The sequence below is a fragment of the Euprymna scolopes genome, chromosome 44 (assembly GCF_053919585.1).
Source record: "Euprymna scolopes isolate OS-2025 chromosome 44, ASM5391958v1, whole genome shotgun sequence".
Taxonomy (NCBI): Eukaryota; Metazoa; Mollusca; class Cephalopoda; order Sepiida; family Sepiolidae; genus Euprymna; species Euprymna scolopes.
The window spans coordinates 43,211,036-43,234,955 of NC_136525.1; the positions used below are offsets into that span (position 1 = coordinate 43,211,036).

At 35.4% G+C, this 23,920-nt stretch overlaps 1 protein-coding gene across 2 annotated transcripts in view; it reads left to right on the plus strand.

Annotated features, from left to right (window-relative positions):
* Positions 1–352: 352 nt before the first annotated feature.
* Positions 353–23,920, plus strand: part of LOC145268820 (V-type proton ATPase 116 kDa subunit a1-like) — a 156,073-nt gene continuing 132,505 nt past the window's right edge. Inside the window, exon 1 of one of the 2 annotated variants that reach the window (XM_080124461.1) lies at positions 353–472. The gene's annotated coding sequence lies outside the window, so the exon portion shown is untranslated. The remainder of the gene's footprint in view (positions 473–23,920) is intronic. The other variant, XM_080124462.1, reaches the window with a different exon arrangement.

The following is a 23,920-nucleotide window of genomic DNA, read 5'->3' on the forward strand; positions in this document are numbered from 1 at the left end:
GAACTGTCCGTCTGTGGAACTCAATACCATGGAGTTGCTTCCCAGCTGACTATAACATGGTTATTTTGAAATCCAAAATTCACATTGAACCCTCTTACTAAATAATCTAGCACTACCAAGGTTTCTTCATAACTGATCACGTTATCTCACCATCTACCTAACACTTAACGCTTATCCTAGAGCGGCTTCTAGGCCTTGGTAAGTGGTGAATTCCAAGTAAAAAAGAAAAAAAGAGTAAAAAAAAAAATAATAGAAAAATAAGTAAATAAAATAAAAAAAAAAAAAACAGCAAAGAAAGAAAAAGTATTTTATGTCAATTTTCAGCCTCCGTAACTAAGAGGAGATAACCGTTGTTGGCATGATGTCATAGTTCAGAGGTCGGTTTAGTTTAATCATGTGATCAACGTTAGTGAACGAAGTCATTTTCTGAGCGACCGTCGGAGAACCGGAGTCTCCACACACACAAAATAACGTAAGTTGGAATTTATTTATTTACCGAAAAAGCAGAAAAAATGGACAATATTATCAAGTCCAAATATATAAACACCGACTTAAAAATAGATTTAAAAACCAACTTATAATCAACTACCGAAAAATATTTAAAGGAAAACAATTCTTTATGAGAGTAGTTGCGCGCTTGGAAAATTGTTATTATTTATTTATCAATTCTTTTCCGGGTTCAGAAGCGCAACTGAACCCTAATACTTGACGTCTAACCATAAACTTTAACTAAAACCAGAAAATATTTAATATGCGACAATTTAAAGACTTCAAAACCACTTTCGGACGTCGAAGTCTACCACGTAAACAAGTTGTTTTTTTTGTTTTGTTTTTTTTTTAAATTTTTTTTTTCATAAGTACAACTGAACATTCCCAAGCAAATTTAGAAAGCCATTCTTAACATGGAGGTAGGGGCTTTATTAACTCTTACATTGCGTCGACGGAAATCTCCTAAAATGAAAACAATTTAGAGATGTTAAACTGCAGTAGTGCCATTTTTGATTTTTGTCATTATTTGGAACATTATACAGAATTTGAACCGAAGTGTTTTTTTTTTTTCTTTCACTTCTGCAGCAGCGTACCAACCGTGCTGAAATAAGGGTCAATGTGGCTTGGTTGTTCCACTGTAGATTTACCTGCAAAGAGTGTTTATTTCGAAAGCCGTTCTTAACATGGGGGGGCGTAATAGCCCTAAAAAGCAACTCTGAACAGGTAAGTCTCCAGTGGGACAAGCAAATTACATTAAGTCGAAAGCCATTCTTAACATTGAGTGTTAACTATTCTGTACTTTCATCTAACAATTGAATAAACAAACGATATTTAATTTTTTAGTTGAAAAAAAAGAAAAATTTTTTTTAACTTAAACTGCACAAGTACCCTGACCTTTCAAAAAGCTTTCCCTCGTTTATACATGGGTAGGGTGGGAAACAAAACATTTTTTTTTTCTTTCGGTACTTCTGCAGTTTACGAAACCGTGATATATTTTTTTAATGATTTTGAAGTTCAATTCAATTTTATGATTTTTTTAAAGTTTTTTGTTTATTAAATTGTTAGATGAAAGTACAGAATAGTTATCAACCACCACATTTTCCATCTGGTTGGAAAAGAATGGGTTTCTAAATAATAACGCTTATTTAAGCACGGTATCTTTGCATAAGTACTCATTAATACAAAAACCCCTTCCTAAAAAAAATAAGGAAGAAAAAAAAACAAAAAAACGGTGCTTATGCACTTTTGTTACCGTTCTATTTTTAAAAATAGTATTTTCAAGTTAAATTGGGGTTTCACGATATCCTTTTTTAGGTGGAAGTATAGACTAGTTACCCCCCTACCTTCTCCATGTTAAGAATGGCTTTCAAAATAACGTTATTATTTCAGCACGGTAACATTAAGTGCATTTTGGTGCTTCTGCATTTATCGACCCGTGATTCCGCGACAGCAAAAACCGGAAACGGCCGGACGAGCTTTATTACAAAAAAAAACACAGTTACCCCCCCCCCCCATGTTAAGAATGGCGACGACCACTGAAAGTCATTAAATAATACATTGGAAAAAATGCCCAGAAAATTATTTGTCAACCGTTTCCGGTTCTTCCTGTCATCTGCTGGGAACACCCAAGTAATTTCGTGGGAATCGCGGATTGATAAATGCAGAAGTATCGAAATTTTTTTTTCTTTTCTTAGAGTCACCTTATCAAGGCCCGGAGGCTACTCGAGGACAAGGGTTAATGAATGTACGGTAGTCAATGGGACAATATCTTAGTAGTAGACATTTGGTGCTAATGCACTTACTGATCCATGCTATTTTTTTTTTTTTAATCGTATTTCCAAGTTTAATTAAAGTTTTATGATGTTTTTTTATTCAATTGTAAGGTACAAAACGCCCTCCCCTGCTCATGTTAAGAATGGCTTTTTAAATAATAACGTTATTATTTCAGCACGGATCAATAAGTGCATGAGTACCCGAAATTTGATAAATTGGATTACTTAAAGGGGACGGCTCATCAAAAACTTGTTTACATTGGACTTGAAGACGACCATATTGTAGTCAGCTGGAAAGCAGGCAAACAGAACAGAGTTCCACAGGTGTGCAGTTCTAAGAAAGAAGCTTTGTTCATGGAATCTACGTTTAGGTTTAGGCACAGATAAAGAGTGGGAGAAATTATTGTTTTTGTGTGTGTGAAAGTTTGGTAAAGTTCAGCTACGGTAAAGCTGGAAACGTCTTTTCAATTATTAAATCATTTCTCTCTGATAGGTTCAGAAGAGTAGTGGTTGATGGGCAAAAATCTGAAGCTCACAGAATTAATGTTGGAGTTTCTTAGGGATCCATCCTGGGCCCAACTCTTTCTGATCTACATCAATGATCTCCCAAATCACATTCTAAGAACATTTGTAGACATTTATGCTGACGACACTACCATCTATGACAACACTTCAGAGGCTGTAAACGATCAAGTTTTCTCTGATTCTCTCTCCTTTGATCTTGAGCATGTGGTACAATGGGGAAAGAGGTGGCTTGTTACTTTTAATGCATCTAAAACCAAGCTTTTATCTTTACATCATCAACGCTCTAATCCCCATCTGGCATCAATTGAAATGAATGGCTCTCGTCTTGGGGAGGCCTCATGTTTTGACAAACTTCTGGGCTTAACCTTTACTCCTGATCTTAAATAGAACACATACATTTAAAACATTGCCAAGGCCGCTGGAAAAATGGTGGGATCCTTCTATCGATCCAGTAGATATCTCACTGCTGATGCAATTCTCTATCTATATGAGCCAGGTACGTCCAAGGATGGAATACTGTTGCCACATCTGGGCAGGAGCTGCTAGAAAGGACATCTTGCCTTGATAGAGTTCAAAATAGACTTTGTAGCCTTGTGGGGGATGTCCTTTTCTCTTCCCTACAACCTCTTTCTCACAGAAGAGATGTTGCGAGTTTGTCTTTGCTTTATCCTTATTTTCATGGCAGGTGCTCGTCTGAGCTCCATTCTATGGTCCCCCCTCACCAAACTTTCACAAGAAACACCCGTCTAGCAGAAAACACTATCACTAGTTTCCTCCACTCTTTATCTGTGCCTAAACCTAAGCATAGATTCCATGAGCAAAGCTTCTTTCTTAGAACTGCACGCCTATGGAATTATCTTCCGTTTTTCTGCTTTCCAGCTGACTACAATATGGTTGTCTTCAAGTCTAACATAAACAAGTTTTTGATGAGTCGTTCCATATAAGTTAACAAATTTACCGAATCTCCATTAGTAACGGTTACTATATTGTCCAATTTCTACTGTACACTCTTTACCCCTTATCCTCGAGTGGCCTCTTGGCCTTGATAAGTGGTGATGCCTATGTAAAATAAATAAATAAATTGGGGAAAGAGGTGGCTGGTTAATTTTAATGCATCTAAAACCAAACTTCTATCTTTCCATCATCAATGCTCTGATCCTCGTCTGACATCAATTGAAATGAATGGCTCTCATCATGAGGAGGCTCCATATTTTGATAAACTTTTGGGCTTGACCTTTACTCCTGATCTGAGATGGAACTCGTATATCAAATCTGTTGCCAGGACTACTCGGGGGGGAAAATGGTGGGATCATTCTACCGTTCCAGTAGATATCTCACTGCTAATAAAATTCTCTATCTGTATAAAAGCCAAGTGCGTCCAAGGATCGAACACTGTTGACACATCTGGACAGGAGCTGCTAGAAGCAGTTTATCCTTCCTTGACAAAGTTCAAAATAGACTTTGTAACCTAGTGGGGGATGCCCTTTTCTCTTCCCTGGAACCTCTTTCCCACAGAAGAGACATCACGAACCTGTCTCTGCTTTATTCTTATTTTCATGGCAAGTGCTCGTCTGAGCTCCAATCTATGGTCCTCACCTGGCCTGACTTTCACAAAAAACACTTGTCTAACTGAAACTACTATCAATAATTTCCCCCACTCTCTATCTGTGCCTAAACCTAAACATAGATTTCATGAATAAAACTTCTTTTGTAGAATTGCATGCCTGTGGAACTTTGTTCCGTTTTCCTGTTTTCCAACTGACTACAATATGGTTGTCCTCAAGTCCAATATGAACAAATTCTTGATGAGCCATCCCCTTAAGTAATCCAATTTACCAAATCTCCATTACTAACGATAACTGACATGTTTCCCTTGACCACTGTACACTCATTAACAATTATCTTCTAGTGGCCTCCAGGCCTTGATAAGCGGCCACTTTATGTAAAAAAAAAAAAAAAAAAAAAAAAAATGGTGCTATTATTTAGAAACCCATTTTTAATTTTCGCCTTTTTTTTTTTTTTTTTTTTTCCCCAATGGATTATCAACAAAAAAAAAAATGGCTCAACAAATCAAATGGGTAATAAGCTTATTAGAAGAGTATAAATTTCAAATCTGTAAATTAGGATTTACAAACAATTTATTCCACAAGGAACACATAATAAACATTTAAAAATTATACATATTCCATGGAGTTTCAAAGAATGTCTTCAGAAGAAAGATATTAGCAAAATATTACTTATAGGTAACAATGATTTTGCTGTTTAAACAAATGAAACTGCAAAATATGACGTGAATCATACTTGCATGAAAGTTAATGCAAAGGTACATAGGTGAAAGGATATTTAGATGAAGTCGAGCTAAATTCAAAAATAATGATTGGGTAAATAAAAATATGTGCAATCTAAATTCTAAATCCGAACGAGTCCGAGCTGTAATAGTTTTCCATATAGTAAGTAAAAAAGTTTTTCTGTGTAAAAGTTTTACCTGGAAAAACTTGTATTATGTATAGCAAAATCTGAGTTACCCTACGTTTGTCAGTTTTCCGTCTTTTACTAATATGTTGTTTTAGTTCTTCATGTTTCTTGTTTAATATATATATTTTTTGTTTTTTGTCAGTTATATTTCCCATATTCCATTGATTGTTGTAATTTATTGATCTGGGTTTCAAATTTGGTTTCTCGTCTGGGTCTTGCTTAATCTTAGCAGCATTAAACACTTATCTTCCTTGCTAATCAGATAGTCTCTTTTTTTTTTTTTTCTTAATGTGTGAAAGGTGAAAACGTACGTACGTGACCTGCTTTAGCACATTATCATTATTAATAAGCATGTCTATATCTTTTATGTCTGTATATTTAGATTTTATTGAAAAACCTAGTGAAATGAGTGAGGTATTTCAATGGTCGCTATAGTACAATTGAGCCAAAGTGAAGCCTTTATTTATTAAGAAATTCAAGTACTACATCCGGGATTAAATTTTTTGTGATTCTTTCTGTGTTAATGGTGGACACAGATAAGTCAACAAAAGGATTGGTTTCTTTATCTTTTTTTTTTTTATGAGGTAAAAAATTCTTCTTCTCACTACCTGTCTGGTGTGGTCCCAGGCGATGGTAGTGGCAATCTTGGAGTGTATTTGTCAAGTATCATGCTCAGATTTAATATGAAATGGGATGTAAAGGTTGTTTCTTTAGCAAAGGAAATAAAATGGAGGATATTTGTATGCAATGCGCATGAAACATTAAAATAATGGAGGGGTCACCAGATAGCAGTGGTTACCTAAAAGGTAAAGTTTTATAAATGAACAAGTGAAGCATGCATGGTCCTCGATGAGTGCACAGTGAATGAGGCATAAAAAAAATGACTAAGTTCAGCATTCCCCCCCCCCATTTAGCCCCAAAAGTTCTTAGGGGACGTCAAATCCTCCTGGTGAAAATGAACAAACGGTGCAGTTTTAGGCCTTAACATATGTAACTTTGAGTTTTGCCCCATGCAAAAAAAAAAAAAAAAAAAATGACTAAGTCCACCACTTGTCGCCCACCCCACCCCATTTAGATCCCAAAAGTCCTCAGGGCCTTAACATATTTAAATCAGAATTCAAAACTGCTAAATAGAAATACACAAAAACTTTAGGACAAATATGGTAAAATAATCCCAAAAATGGAGTGTTTTTATTAGCCCTAAAAGAGCCCCTGGGGCACACTCAAGAGTTATCGCCAAGTATAGACGAACAAAATTATATAGAAATCAGTTAGTTACAACTTTTCAGAAAGTTTTATAAAAATCCAAGGCATCAATTTTTTTTTTAATAAGCACAAAGTGTCAATTTAAGTCATTTTAACCCGAAAGGCACCCCCAGGAGTTTTCCCGAAAAATCTGTTCTGTTACTTTTTTACTCATATCATGTTTAATGTTTGTGCAAAATTTCAAAAAATTTCAAGTCGTAGTTATTGAGAAAAGTGCAGACAGACGAACGGACAAGGGTGAATTTACAGGTCCACCCTGCTTTTGTCAGGGAACCAAAAGGGGAGAAATATTAAAGTTTATGAAAAAACATTTTTATATAAGAAATAAGAATATAACTTTTCAATAACGACAATGTTCATAATGAAATGCGTGTTTAGGTAAAAAAAAAAAAAGAAAAAAGTTGAATGAATATTTTTTTTTTTTACATAGGCATCACCACATTATCAAGGCCAAGAGGCCACTCAAGGATAAGGGTTAAAGAGTGTACAGTAGAAATTGGACATTATAGTAATCATTAGTAATGAAAATTTGGTAAAGTTGATAACTTATATGGAACGGCTCATCAAGAACTTATTTACATTAGACTTGAAGACAACCATATTGTAGTCAGCCGGAAAGCAGGAAAACGGAAGACAATTCCACAGGCGTGCAGTTCTAAGAAAAAAGCTTTGTTCATGGAATCTACGTTTAGGTTTAGGCACAGATAAAGAGTGGGGGGAATTATTGATAGTGTTTACAGCTAGACGGGTGTTTCTTGTGAAAGTTTGGCGAGGGGGGACCATAGATTGAAGCTCATTCGAACACTTTCCATGAAAATAACGATACATCAGAGACAAACTCGCAACATCTCTTCTGTGAGATAAAGGTTGCAAGGAAGAGAAAAGGACATCTCCTACGAGGCTACGAAGTCTATTTTGAACTATGGGTGGAGCAATAATATTGTCCCTCCCCTTCCCCCACAGAAAACAATTCTACAGCTTTATTTTAAAACTTTTATTGAAAAAATCAATTCCAGTAACTTGATTACGTAGTAGAGCTGACATCTATTCAATGTGGCCGCCTTCAGCCTCAGTCACTGCTTTGATACAAGTCCGGAACTGGGAGCATGCTTTTTCCACAAGCACCGGTGGGAGCTCGGAGAATACTTGGTGGATGGCGGTGATCAGGTTGGCTTTGGTGTTATGGGAGGTCATGTTGGTGATGTTCTTGACGTATGGCCAAACGAAGTAGTTCTGCAGGTTCAGGTCAAGGGAAGCAGGGGAGTTGGTGGGAGAAGAGAACAAAGTTGTAACACTCCTTCTGAAGCCAAGCCTGGGTTTCTTTGGACTTGTGGTTCAGAGTCCAGGGTCTGCTAGCGGCCACCTGATTACATCAGAGAATCACCACACTCTTCAGCATATTCAGGTGCACTTTGGTGTTGACTTTCAAGCCAACTTCGAAGATGTGAGGTGGCGTGATGTGGCCCTCACTTGAAACCACACCGAAAACGATAACTGTAGCTGGAAACTTTTTTGTCACCTGAGTACATTATCTGGATTTGCATTTTGAGGGTGCTGGCAATGCTCTTGTTGTCATAACTTGGGTTGGTAGAGAGCACGAGTTGTACAGCAGTGCATCTCTGATCCTGCTCATTGAACATTGTGGTCCTGGATATGACCTTAAACTATATCCAGTGGTGAAGCCGCAGCTTGCGGGCTTTGGGGAGTGTGGAGCCACCTTTAATTGCCATTGCTCCCAGGTCCACTCTGACCCAGAGTGGTAGTACCTGTTAGGGTCCCAACTATGGGTTAAATAGAAACCGACTTGAAAAAAATATATATTCTATTAAAAGATTTTTCTTCAAAATCTTTGGATTCGGCATTAAATAACCTGAAAAGGGACGATATGCCGTAAAACAAAAACAACCAACCATTGAACATTGTTTCACTTTCAAGCATAATAGAAGGCTCCTATCTCTCTTGGGATTTGTACACAACTGGCCAACTAGTAGATGGTCTGTAACAAAAAAGAAAATTAGTTTTCATCAAACAGAAATGGAATCATGTCTTTTCTTGGACAACAATTTTATTGTTTCACCCGGTAGTAATTAGAAGTCAGAGTGTTCATTGTGTGAATGTGTGTACTTGAGTATTTGGCGGCATGGCATTGTGCATGTGTGTGCGTTTACCTTTGTTTTTGTGAGTGTAAAGATGTGCAGGAGTTGAAGCTGATGTGAGTCACTGGTTCTTTTGCTACTCCGGGGCCCCAAAAGGGTACAAGGGTGGTTTGCAGAGAAAACATTCTTGCATTCCTTTGTGCAGGTATGGCTGGTAAAGCCTGACAAGTTTTGGCTGTTTTTCTCTTCGCCTTATAGGAGTTTCCAACTTTGCACTGGTTTAATACTTGCACATGTATGTGTATTTTTTTCGCTGTGAAATATTTCCATTGATTGAAAATACTTTTAAGTTGCAACAAATTTCTGTTGTTGAAAGTATTAGTCTCATAGTTAATTTAATTACACTAAAATAGAAAATACTAGTGGGAGGGAGGGCAGCTTTGCCCGGGCGTAAAATATTTGAATTTGCCCAGATTTGGTGTATATTATTATATAGTCGTGATTTCAAAAGTAAAAAATGAAAGTATTTAGGTACCATCAGTTAGAACCGAAACTGTAGCATTCAAAGTTGTTGACGTTACCACTGTACCAACGTGACACGCATATAAATTGATTAAAAATAAAAAATAAACTATTTAATTTATTTAATATTTAATTAATTATAACGTCACCAACTAACTTCGGAAGAAACCCCCCCCCCCCATCCGATTTTGTTTTATATCATAAGTTGCTTAAAACGTGATTAGTTAAAGTTCAGAATAAAATCACGCTTTCTCTTAACGGTTAATTTAAAAAAAAAAAAATCTTCTGAACGCTATTAAAAGTTAAATTCTTCACTAGTTTGGAGATGGAATGCGTTGTTGTGATAAGTGATTTTCTCTATTAATTCGCACTTTTTATTTTAAGATTCAAATATTAATAACTACATTTTATTTCAGTATTTAATTTATGTATTTCTGTTGTATTAAATGCTAGCTTTAATTTTTTTTTTTTTTTTTTTTTTTTTTCTCGTCCATAAATGTTTATTTATCTACCGAGTTGATTGCAAAAATAGATTACCTAATTGTACTCATTTTTAGTTCGTGGGAGGGGAATCTATCACCATACTTTCCCTTAAACAGGTCCGTTGGACTTTTATTAAGTACAATACTTAATAGTTATTTTTTATTTTTTATTTATTTATTTATTTATTTTATTTTTTTTTTTTTTTTTTTTAATGGAGAGTAGAAAACGCATTGTGGATGCGTTATCGGCAGCTCCTGTTACTCTCGCTTCTTCTTATTTGTCCCTCAGTCCTCATTTTTAAATGAGTGATTTTTCTGACAAAGGGAGAAGAAAAAGCTGTTTTCTAGGTTGGCAGTATTTTTGCGCGAACAGTTGGCAGAGTTGGTGGAAATTTTCTGTTTCTATGTCTATCCTTGTAGCCATGTCACTAGTAAGGGTGCTGGAGGTAAACGTTTTGTCTGGGCTGACGTTATCCGCCTGATAGTCAGGGACCCGAACCTTGGATTAACCACTAAGGAGGCTGTCCTATCAGCAGGTGCAAAGTACTGGGGCTGCTGTATTGCCATTTGGTGAATGGAATCTGGACCATGCAGTAGCTTCTGGTGGGGCCTCTCGATGCCATACTAGTGGGTAATTGTTACGGCTTTACCTTATCATGTGGTACAAAAAAAAAAAAAAAATTCTTCGTTTCTTTTTCTCTCTTAGTTTCCCCTCTCTGTCCTGCTCTAAGTAAATCTGTCGACCTAGTCCACAAATTCCAAAATTTCATCATGACAAGTTTCAAGAAAAAATACACGATTAAACCCGGTTCTCCAACTTCCAACGTAGACCCCTACTACCATGTCTCCTTCTCCAACATCAGGGGTCTACGTTCTAACCTTCCAGAGGTTGAAACCCAATTACAGGAGACTAAACCAGACCTTTTATTTTTAAGTGAAACTGGCATTGGACAGGCTATTTCCCTTGATGAGTTTGCAATTACAGGATACTCTAACTTAACTTCTAAATCTGACCCCCAAGATCGCCATGGGCATGGAATATGTGCCTATATTAAAGATAGCTTTCCATGTGGGAGGGACATCTCCAGGGAAGATCCTAACTTACCTTATATGTGCTTCCGGGTTGCTTTAGCTCACACTACTGCATTTATATTTACTCTCTATCGCCCCCACAACAGCGGAGTTACTATCTTTCAAAGCATATCTGAGAAAATTGACCAAGTCCTTTCTACTTATCCTTCAGCTAACATTCACGTATGTGGAGACTTCAATGTTCACAACGTCGAATGGTTGACCCACTCAAACAAGACCGATGATGAGGGGAGGTTCTGTCATGATTTCTCCATTGCCTATGACCTCACTCAGATTGTTCAGGAACCTACCCGTGTGCCCGATAATGACGGCCAGTATGCGAGCCTACTAGACCTTTTTCTCACAACTTGCCCTGAACTATGTTCAGTTTCTGTTCTGTCGCCTCTTGGATCTTCCGACCACTCTGTTGTATCAATTAAGATAAAAATGAAATGTAATAAGTCCCCAGACGTACCTCTTCATCGTACAGTATATCGATACACTAAGGCTGACTGGGATAGCTTCCGTACATTTATATCTGATCTACCTCTGCATTCCATGTTTAAAAAGGATGTGTCCTCTATAGTATTAGACCTAACTGAATGGTTAATTGTAGGTATTGACCATTTCATACCCTCTAAAAAGTTTCAGCAAAAACCTAACAGCCAGCCATGGTTCTCTCCAGAATGTGCTGCTGCCATTGCGCACAGAAATCACTTTTTCCACTGCTTCAAACGTAATAGATGTATGGAAACTAAAGCCGTTTTCAGGACTGCCAGCAACCATTGTAAGAAAGTAATAAGGAACGCAAGAGAGTTGTATGCTCAATCTGTTAAGTCCAAAGTAGCTGAGCAGCGGCTTGGTTCCCACCAGTTTTGGCAAATAGCAAACAGAATCCTGAACAGAAGCGTGTGCTCCATCCCAACTATTATCAATGGATCTGAGGTGATCTCGTCAGCATCAGACAAAGCCAAACTCTTTGTCAAGAACTTTGCAGCTAATTCTACCCTTTGCGACCAAGACCGCCAACCCCCAATATTTCCTCTTGTATCAGAAAACACGCTATGTGATATACGTATATCTGTACGTGATGTTGCCAAGCTAATCAAAAACCTTGATTCCAGTAAAGCAACTGGCCCTGATGGTATTCCAATTATAGTACTCAAAAAACTTCAACCTGAACTAGCGCCCATACTTACAAAACTGTTTAAACGTTGTCTTAAGGAGAATAGTTTCCCATCTCCCTGGAAAATCTCATCAGTATGCCCTGTATTTAAGAATTCAGGTGATCGCTCATCCCCCTCTCAGTACAGGCCAATAAGTCTCCTGTGCGTCATGAGTAAGTTGCTAGAATCTGTATTAAATACAGAAGTAATCAAACATCTCAACAAAAATAACCTTCTTAGTGACACTCAATATGGTTTCCGTTCTGCTAGATCTACAGCAGATGTCCTTACAGTTATATCGCATAGGATTAGCAAATCTCTCGACGGTGGCAATCTTTCTAGGGCAATTGCTCTTGACATATCTAAAGCCTTTGATAGGGTATGGCATAAAGGTTTACTTCATAAGATCGCTAGCTATGGTATAGCTGGAAAAGTCTTCTCAATTATTAAATCATTTCTTTCTGATAGATTCATAAGAGTAGTAGTTGAGGGGCAAAAATCAGAAGCTCACAATATTAATGCCGGTGTCCCTCAGGGATCCATCCTGGGCCCAACTCTTTTCCTGATCTACATTAATGATCTTCCAAATCATATCCTTACATCATTTGTAGACATTTATGCTGACGACACTACCATTTATGGTACCACATCTAAGACAGTAAACGAGCAAGTTCTCTCCAATTCTCTCTCCTCTGATCTTGAGCACGTAGTACAATGGGGAAAGGAGTGGCTGGTTACTTTTAATGCATCTAAAACCAAGCTTCTCTCTTTACATCATCAACATTCTAATCCACATTTGTCATCAATTGAAATGAATGGCTCTCGTCTTCAGGAGGCCTCAAGTTTTGACAAGCTTCTGGGCTTGACCATTACTCCTGATCTTAAATGGAACACGTATATCAAATCTGTTGCCAAGGCCGCTGGATAAATGGTGGGATCTTTCTATCGATCCAGTAAATATCTCACTGCTGATGCTATTCTCTATCTATATAAGAGCCAGGTACGTCCAAGGATGGAATACTGTTGCCACATCTGGGCAGGAGCTGCTAGAAAGAACTTGTCCTGCCTTGATAGAGTTCAAAATAGACTTCGTAGCCTCGTAGGAGATGTCCTTTTCTCCTCCTTGCAACCTCTATCTCACAGAAGAGATGTTGCGAGTTTGTCTCTGATGTATCGTTATTTTCATGGAAAGTGTTCAACTGAGCTTCAATCTATGGTCCCCCCTCGCCAAACTTTCACAAGAAACACTCGTCTAGCTGTAAACACTATCAATAATTTCCCCCACTCTTTATCTGTGCCTAAACCTAAACGTAGATTCCATGAACAAAGCTTCTTTCTTAGAACTGCACGCCTGTGGAATTGTCTTCCGTTTTCCTGCTTTCCGGCTGACTACAATATGGTTTTGTTCAAGTCTAAAGTAAATAAGTTCTTGATGAGCCGTTCCATATAAGTTATTAAATTTACCAAATTTTCATTACTAATGATTACTATATTGACCAACTTCTACTGTACACTCTTTAACCCTTATCCTTGAGTGGCCTCTGGGCCTTGATAATGTGGTGATGCCTTTGTAAAAAAAAAAAAAAAAAAAAAAAAAAAAAAAAAAAAAAAAAAGATGAATGTACAAAATGTTCTAACGTTTTTTTTTTTCAATTTTGACCCATTTTTGACCCCTCAAAAACAATTTTGACTGGCTAAAGATCCATAAAAGAATGGCCTGTAAAAGATTCAATCATTTGAAGCCCCTAGCGCCGCTCTGTGACTTTTAAGTTTCAGAGAAGATAAAGTTTGAAAATATGTAGACACAGACAGACAAACATATAGCCGTTTATATATTAGACTTAAGAATATCCCTATGTGTATGTGTATGTGTATTTTGGGTAATTTGATAAAAGTATCCCCATCTCCAATAGCTGTTTTTTTTTTTTTTTTTTTTTTTTTTTTCTTCCAAAACTCTATTACTGGGTGATCCTTCCTCTTTTCTTAAAAAAGGAACCGACTTAGAGTTAAGGAATTTTTTTTTTCTTTGCCAAAAAAAAAAGCCACATTCGATTGGAGAATAGTGATTCTATAAAATTACCACATTTTAAACTCCTCCATTCTTTCGGTGTGATCAAATTCATAGTCTTCAGCTTTGCACACGCTTTTGTGTGTGTGTAATATTTTGTTCACATTGTCCAAAGTGTGTCAAAATATGACCTTTCTACCCACGTACATATTAATAATTTCTACGAAAGTAATCGATTTAAAGCAATAAACGGATCAGATGTATTGTTGATAAGGAATTCCGGTTAAAAACAAAAAAAAAAAAAAAAGGGAAAAGTTTTCTTATTTTGTTCTTCCCATGCTTAATAAAAATTGTTCAGACGCATCTGGCTCTTTTGAAAACACACAAATACCATAAGAGACGTTAGCTACAGCTGCCACTGAAACTGAAAATTAGGTTAAAAGTGGTAACAGCCTTCATCATATTTGTTTTTACTCAATTATCTGTTAATAGTGGGACTTGTGGAAAGTCCACAGTTCGAGCCTCCATCTGTTTGATATGGGTTACAAAGTTGGTTTCTCATCTGGGTCTTGCTTAATCGGGTTTGTATTACTGTACACATAGATTCGAAAAAGTTGTCAAAAAACAAATATATAACAAATAAATGTTATCAAAGGCAAGATAAGTTACTTTTCTACCTAACTGGATATATTTTTTGTGTTTTTATTCAATGTAACATGTTTATTCAGCTCAAAAAACGTACAGTGTTTACCGATGTATTCGAAAATTCAAGATGGCGTCTCACACCCTCTTTAACACCGTAAGTTTGGGAAAAGGTGTAATAATTAAAAAACTATACAAAATACTATTAAAAACCCGCCAAATATATGTCAAACTATGTCACGGTAACATATATTGAGCGAGTTTTTAACAGTATTTTATCCGTTTTTTTTATTTATAACACCTTTTCCCAAACTTACCGTGTTAAAGAGAGAATCAGACGCCATCTTGAATGTTCCAATACATCGGTAAACACTGTATGGTTTTCGAGCTGAATAAACATGTTACATTGAATAAAAACACGAAAAATATATCCAGTTTGGTAGAAAAGTAAGTTATCTTGCTTTTGATAACATTTATTTGTTCTATATTTGTTTTTTGACAACTTTTTCGAATCTATGTGTACAGTAATACAAACCCGGTTAATCTTAGCAGCATTAAACACTGATTATCTTCCTTGCTAATCAGATGCTCTCGTTTTTAAATGTGTGAAAGGTGATAACGTACGTAGTACGTGACCTGCTTTTACTGCCGAGCTCAAAAATATTTCGATGAAGGTCCGGCGCCAACGTTGACACCATAATTTTATTGTACTCCATTGTAGCGAGGTGGGTTTTAACGTTTAATGGAGATGGGGCAAATTAGGCATAAATTAAAGTTTATTTGTAACAAATCTGGTTAGACTACAAAAATGTCGCCTCCTATAATTGAACAAGGATAAAATAAAGACTGTTGGACATTATACATAAAACTTGGTGGACAAGTCATACATAGAGTGAAGTTTGTTTGTCCCAAATATGGAAGAATTGTAGAAAGGTTTGTGAGTTTTATTAACGATTCAATGGGTGGCTCTTTTTGTGGGTCCCATGACAGGATGATGTGACACAAGGTCGGAAGAAGTGGGATTTGAGAATCCAGCGACTTAAGAAGAGCTCTCTGGCCTGAAATTTAGGCACAAACTGAAGGCCCCTCCCTCTTATAATTGAACAATGATAAAGACTGTTGGACATTTATAGATGAAACTTGGTGGACAAGTCAAACATGGACTGAAATTTATTTGTATTAAATACGGTTGGATTGTAAAAAGCTTTTTTTTTTCTTTTTTTTTTTTTGAGTGAATTTAGCATCAAAATTTCAGACTTGTATCTTTTTTATGTTGTATATTGCTGCCAGTTTTATAGATATTTCCATTTTCCGGACGTGTGGCATGGATTTTATCACTGTGTGTACAGTGATAAAATTCCTCGAATGCACTCATGATGTTAGGCTGTATAAAAGTGTTAACTTTGAATCCAAATTTGGATTGTTCCTTCTTTAATTTGACTTCTTTGATTATTCATTTACGATATTTATCAGAGACATTCCGATATAAAACCTTTCTAAGAATACTCCCAGGTACATAATTTACATGTACATGAAATTTTTTTTAAAATCGGCCCAGCGGTTTTAGAGTCCATAAGAAATGTGAACACACACACACACACACACACACACACAAAACGTGCCTTTGTAGAGATATGTAGATATGTAGGGATAAAAAGCACTTTGAATGTAAGTTCATTCTATATAGACTCTGAAACTGTTGGATCAATGTTTTTGAAATTTGACACAAATGTACTTTGTGTTTGTGAGTGTTCTTATATCTGATTGACTTTTTTTGTATCTGATTGCCTTTGATAAGTATTGGCAATCTAAAAAATCCGATGAAAGAAGGAACAATCCAATTTTGACCGAAGTTAACACCCTTAAACAGCCTAACATCACAAGTGCATTTGAGAAGTTTTTTTCACCGCACAAGCAGAAGGACCCGGTGTATAAAATCAAAAGTAAGTGTTTCGATATGGCAGGAGCGTGTTCAAAATGGATGCTTCTCTTTGGAGCACAATTGAACCATGATAGTTGACTTTTGCATTTTAAACTTTAAATCAAGCCATTATATAAAAGTAATTTTATTAAATCCACAGTAGATTCTCTTCAGTGCAATGTAGACTATACATTGTAGACCAAATCACTGCGAGGAGGTATGTGAAGCTTTCTCCTGGTGCGTTGCGGTGGATTCCCAACTAAAGCAAGCGATGAATCGATTTGATTGAAAAATGGTTGATTTTGTTGATTTAGTTGACCTTTTAACAACTAAATATTTCACCACTTATCAAGGCCTTGAAGCCACTCGGGGATAAGGGTTATTGCGTGTACAATAATCAATGGGATAGTATCGTAGTAATCGTTAGTATTGGAGATTTGATAAAGTGTCTTAAGGGGGCGATTCATCAGGAATTTGTTTATGTTGGACTTGAAGACACCCAGGTTGTAGTTAGGTGGGAAACAGGCAAACGGAAGAGAGTTCCACAGGCGTGCACTTCTAAGGAAGAAGCTTTGTTCATGGAATCTACATTTTGATTTAGGCACAGATAAAGAGTGGGGAAAATTACTGACAGTGGTTTCAGCTAGATGGGTGTTTTTCGTGATAGATTGGCGAGGAGGAAACCAGAGATTGGAGCTCGGACAATGTTTCTGTATTTTTTTATTTAAAATAAGTGTAATTCTAAATATACACCAAATTTTATGTTAAAGACATAAAGGTATGAACATTCTAATTTCTTCAGATAATTTTTAAAACGGCCTTCATTAAAAAAAAAAAAAAAAGCGTATATAGTTTTATTAAACTTTTATTGTTTAAATAATTTGACTTTGCCAGTTTTATTAAAAAAAAAAAAAGGTTAAAAAGACATTTTTTTTTTTTTTTTTTTTTTTTGAAGATTGCTGGTGAAAAACAAAATACAATTGCCAAAAGATAAGCGTTTTATTATTTCTTGTCGCCACTTTGGAAAAAAAATCACTCGCAAATGCAATTGTTTCATTCTCAACCTAAAGCTCTGCAATAAAAGTATCGAAAATATGGAACGTTCGTTGATCCTCGTTCAATCCTGGGCAACATCAGGTTTCCCTGCTAGTAATGTTATGTTGTAATTTTGTTTCTGAATTTTTGAGATGAGGATTGATTTGTATAATTTAGATTTTTTTTTTTTCTTTTTCATCGTTCACATCTTTTGTGTTATTTTCACGTTTTGGTCGATGTAACCCCCCGACCTTCTTAAGCTGTGTTTTGTCAAACTTGAATCTTTCTAACAAACTTGAGAATCTTCAAGTGTATCTTGCCGAACTCTGGAATCTTTCCGTCGAACTTGGGAATCTGCACGGAATTTCGAGCAGAACCCTTTATTTAATCCATTTGGGTGGCATGTTCTCATTCCATCAGCCATGAAGTCCAAAGTGAAACAACAAATAAAAGATGAGGATAATAGTCCGCAATAAATAAAATTAATAAATAATACTCATCTCAATGAATTCGAATTAAAAATCTTATATACCATTCGGTATGGACCCGACCACAGAAGATCAAATAATAAAAAATGAATTTATAAGACCAAAAAATTCAACCTTGATCGCCCTTCGGGGCCCGTGACGCAGTTGATAAAGACGTTGAAGCTCTACGGTTCCAGGTGAGAATTGTCTGAAGATAGCGGTTTCAATCCTACCCAAAGCCAGCCAGAGGCTTACTTGGCCAAAAACGTGATGAGACAACTATGGAAGGCAGTAATTGCAGTGAATGCAGTCAGAAGATTCAGAGTTTCTATCTGTCGCGGTTACCACCTGACGAAGGCCAGAGGAATAGTTGGCTGAAAGGTCGTCAAACAACTAATAAAGATGAGGATAATAGTCCGCAATAAATAAAATTAATAAATAATACTCATCTTATTGAATTTCAATTAAAAATAAAAAATAAGTCCAAAGTAATTTGCAATTGTATCTTGAGTAATGCCAACCTTCAACTTCCAGAAGAGTGTAGCTTTACAACTGAATTTTACCAAGTACTTTATCTCAAGATAAAAACAGTAGTCTGAATAATCCAAATAATGAGTTGTTAATCTTCATCTCGTAAATTCGGAAACATAAACTTACAACGTGCATATAAATTATATAAAAGTGACCCTGTTTCTCTGTGGAATGGTCTCTACCAAACTACTCTATCAATTTTTGGTCCACAGATTTGAAACGATATATAAGGGATTTGTACCTGCAGAGTAAATGAGATTTGGTTTTTATCTGGAAAAAATAGCTGCTAAGGGGTCAAAATTATAAACAGTGGAACTTGGCAGATCTAAATAAAGTAAATATGTATCTTTTATGCCGAGCGGCCTATTATGGTGTGTGTGTATATATATCTCTCTCTCTCTCTCTCTCTCTATATATATATATATATATATATATATATATATATTTTTATAAAGTAATAGGGTTCGTGTGTTTCTGTCTGTGTGTACAGCTCTCCATCATCAACGAAATATAAAGGAGGTAAGAGGGTAGATCTCTCCTGGTAGAGAAACATTAGAACCCATTTTAGGATGTTTCTGTTATAGGAGACATAAAAATCTTTGCCTAATTTCTTTATATACTATTCTACAAACCACCCCCATATCGAATGACTTATGCTCATTTGCATATTACATTATATTAAATCTCTTTAACTAATTACCTCGACCTTATTACATATTGGAAATATTCTAATCATTTCAACTGTACTATTTACAAAATCTATTTAACATTTAATCTATCTTCTATCTTCTATCTATCTATATCTATATTCTATATATCTATAAAAACAGAGATGTGTGTGTGCCACAGACGATTTCTGATTGGTTAATCCAATAATCACATCTCCTAAAAAACAATCGTTTCTACGCTCTTACCTTTACCATAAAATATTATGGCTTTATTTATTGTCCATCTTGGAAGGGTTTAATTTTTTAATAACTTGTTATTTACAAATTAAAAAAATACGAAACTATTATACGAAACTAAACTACACGAAATACGCGCACACACGCACACACACACGTTCACTACCGTCACGTTGTTATGGCAACCAAACCCGCTGACTTCTTTTTCTCATTTCACTCGTGGTCTTAAATTCATTTCGGGTTTGTATTACTGTACACATAGATTCGAATAAGTTGCCAAAAAACAAATATATAACAAATAAATGTTATCAAAGGCAAATTTTTCGTGTTTTTATTCAATTTAACATGTTTATTCAGCTCGAAAGGCATACAGTGTTTACCGATGTATTGGAAAATTCAAGATGGCGGCCGATTCTCTCTTTAACACGGTAAGTTTGGAAAAAGGTGTAATAAATAAAAAACCGGTTAAAATACTGTTAAAAACTCGCTCAATATATGTTACCGTGACATAGGTTGACATATATTCGGCGGGTTTTTAATAATATTTTGTATAGTTTTTTATTTATAACACGTTTTCCCAAACTTACGGTGTTAAAGAATGTGTGAGACGTCATCTTGAATTTTCCAACACATCGGTAAACACTGTATTCTTTTCGAGCTGAATAAACATGTTAAATTGAATAAAAACACGAAAAATATATCCAGTTTTTATCGGTTTTTTACCTTCTCTGCAGAAGTACAAAAAAAAACAAACAAAAAAAAAAACGGAAGGTACTTTTACAGAATGTTAAACTAACCCTAACCGATGTTTTATGTTTAGTTTAGGAAAAGTCAGAAGAAATAAAAGTCATTATTGCATGAAATATACGTATTTAGTTGAAGTATTGTTTATGTCAATTCTTTCGAAGAAATTTAGCAAGAATACCTGTAAACCAGGAAATCGGTAAAATGTCATCATGGAATACTTGTCTATTATAATTTCTACCCTTGACAAAAACTTAGCCATAACAAAAGAGATTTATTGTTCAGATTGTTTTTGAGATTGATTTCTAAAAAGATATTTTATAAATAAAATCGACTTTAAAATTAAAGACTTAAATTACAATAATTGAATTTAAACATTCTTATTTCAATATTTGGCACATAACACCTGCAAAAATGATCACAATGTCAGGATTTCATTTTATTTCAGAATCGATGGCAAATACTAATATTTAACATTAGTTTATCATTTAAGCCGATAAAAAGCCCTTTTTTTTCCGAGTCATAAAAGGATTTGGAGTTTCCTAATCAACCTTTCGGGTGCAGTTGCACGCTCTCAAAATAACTAAAGTGTTGGCTTTAAAAAAAATTGGTTCATTAAAACTAAACAGGTTTAGTTTTAATAAAAAAAAAAAATAAAAAAAAATCGCTTTGGTAATTAGATATGTCGTATGGTTATCCCTAATCGCTGAATAAAACCGCTAACGAGTTGAATGATTACGACATAAACTTAAACTCGGGTTCCTGAAACGGAAACTTTGTTTGTTTTTGTTTTTTCTTATCAATATATTTACATTGTTATTTTGTTTTCATTTTCAATCATTCGAACAGTTTTCTTTTTCAAGTAATCCAAGTTACAAAATTCCCACTGTTTACTATGCTAAAATCACAATGACTAATGTATACCTATTAACCCTTATCCTTGAGTGGCCTCTGGGCCTTGATAAGTGGTGACACCCATGTAAAAAAAAAAAAAAAAAAAAATCACTCGAACAGTTTTCTTTTTATAATGTACAGTTTTAAAAGTTTAAAAACTATATAGTTTTTACTTCAGGAAAATTAATGGGTCAGTTTTTACGATGTGCCCTGTTAAAATACTGTTAAAAACTCGCTCAATATATGTTACCGTGACATAGGTTGACATATATTCGGCGGGTTTTTAATAGTATTTTGTATAGTTTTTTATTTATAACACCTTTTCCCAAACTTACGGTGTTAAAGAGGGTGTGAGACGCCATCTTGAATTTTCCAACACATCGGTAAACACTGTATGTTTTTCGAGCTGAATGAATATATTACATTGAATAAAAACACAAAAAAGATATCCAGTTAGGTAGAAAAGTAACTTATCTTGCCTTTGATAACATTTATTTATATATTTGTTTTTGACTATTTTTTCGAATCTATGTGTACAGTAATCTTGCCAGGATGCGGAGGAAAATGAATGAAGGGGGAGGGGAATAAAATAAAAACATTTTGGAAACAGAGTAAGTTTGAAAGAATTGCTTTGCACAAAAAGAAATTAATGAAAAAATAAAATTAAATTTCTTTTCTTTCTTGATTTTTTTTTTAGTTTTTTATGAAAAAGGAAGTCAAAATTAAGACTATAAAAAACAATTTTTATTAAGAGCGAACCTCAGTCGTCAGGTCTGTAAAAAAAAGACGTGGAATAATAAATGTTTTCTAATACAAATTGTTTTTACTTATGTGTTCATTTGTCTCTTTGAAGTTCGTTTGTTTAATATATCGGTTTGCAATATAATTTTGTCATTCTGTCAGACTCAAATTTTAAATCTATATATCTATAAAAGTGAAAGTGTGTGTGTGTGTGTGTGTGTCTATGTACATTTCCCTACGAAATAACTCTGTCAATTTTTAGTCTACAGACTCGAAATTTGATATACAGGGTACTGAGATTTGGAAAAATCTATGTGATCGGTTTTTAGCCAGAAATTTGGCGATTAAGGGGTCAAAGTTCAACGATTTGAGCTTTGAGAACTCTACCAAACTTCTCCGACAATTTTGGGTCTACACACTTTAAATTTTAGATATAGCTTCCGTGGACATGGATCTAACTTAATAACTTGATTTGAGCCCAAAACAATAAATTTTCAGGGGTCATAATAGGGGTCAAAGTTTAAAAAATTACCCCCTTTTTTTTTGCTCAGCATACACCTCCAAACACTCGGGCAACGCCGGGCACCCATGCTAGTATATATATATTACGCTAATAAGAATAAGTTGAAAAATTTTCATTTAGACAAACCTATCAGGATAATCAAAGCTCTACGAATGCTGGCTTTTTTTCCTCTTCTGATGAGAAGCATTTAGCTTCGAGATCCCATGGCTTAAAGAGTTTTTTTTTCCCATTCTTCAACCCTTATTGATTTGATATTGTAATAAAGTTCCTATGTAACTTTACTCTTTAACTTTACACACACACACACACACACACACACACACACACACACACACACACACACACACACACACACACACACACACACACACAGTGTGGGTTCACTTTGCTATTATGAATATAATGTAAAGTGATCACCCACTGTTTTACCAGGAAGTGATTCTAATCACATAACCTAGTACAAAACGGATAACCATTTTTTTCTAATTTATAAATATGCTGCCAATTTAAAAAAAAAAAAAAATAGGTACCTCTTCTATTCTTAGCAATGTTAGCAAGAACTGAGGGATCATTCTAAGTGAAGTGACAGGCACAAACCTACAAATGTCTAAAATATTTCTTTTTTTGTTATTTATTAAAAAAAAAAATCCATCTATTTCTAGGGGTTTACTCTTGTAATCTCAAAAATTAATTTGTTTTGCATATTTTATGTTGACAACATAAGGCTAAGGATTGAGAATGTATCTGCCCCCCCCCCAGTATCCTCAAAAGGGAGATAAAGAAAGTACTTCAATTTCAGTTATGTCTCATGATTTTGGCTGGTTGACCTGAATTGGAATTCTTGAATAAGATCAACACACAATGTTCTACTTCTGTGTCGCATGACTTGAATCTTGTGACTTTTGTCAACTGATGATTCTGTGGGAAAAAGGGGGAAGGAGTTGGGTCCCAGCTGTGTTATGACAAGCAATGTTGCCAAATAAGATCTCAAAAACCCATTAGATCACAACCAGAAAATTCTGCTAGGTTGGAACCAAGGACCCCCCCCCCCCAAAAAAAAAAAAATCTTGCTAGGTTAGGAATTTCCCCCCAAAATCCTGCTAGGTCGGAACCAAGGACTTTCCTAAAAAGAAATCCTGCTATGTCGGAACCAAGGACTTTCCTAAAAAGAAATCCTGCTATGTCGGAACCAAGGACTTTCCTAAAAAGAAATCCTGCTATGTCGGAACCAAGGACTTTCCTAAAAAGAAATCCTGCTATGTCGGAACCAAGGACTTTCCTAAAAAGAAATCCTGCTATGTCGGAACCAAGGACTTTCCTAAAAAGAAATCCTGCTATGTCGGAACCAAGGACTTTCCTAAAAAGAAATCCTGCTATGTCGAGACTAAGGGACTTCCAGAAAATCATGCTAGATTTTAATTTTTCTTTTTTTCCCAGACAAAATCTTATTAGGATTACCTGGTGCTGCCTTTACGAAAATACAACATATTTCTATTAAAACTTCTTTCATTCCTCCAATTTCCCCTTCCCTCTTCCCCCCTTCTCTTTGCTTATTCCTCTCTCTGGACACACACACAAACGCATTTATAGATTCATTGAAAAATGAGCTGGCATAAGGAAAATAAACTTCTTGAAAAAAATCAGT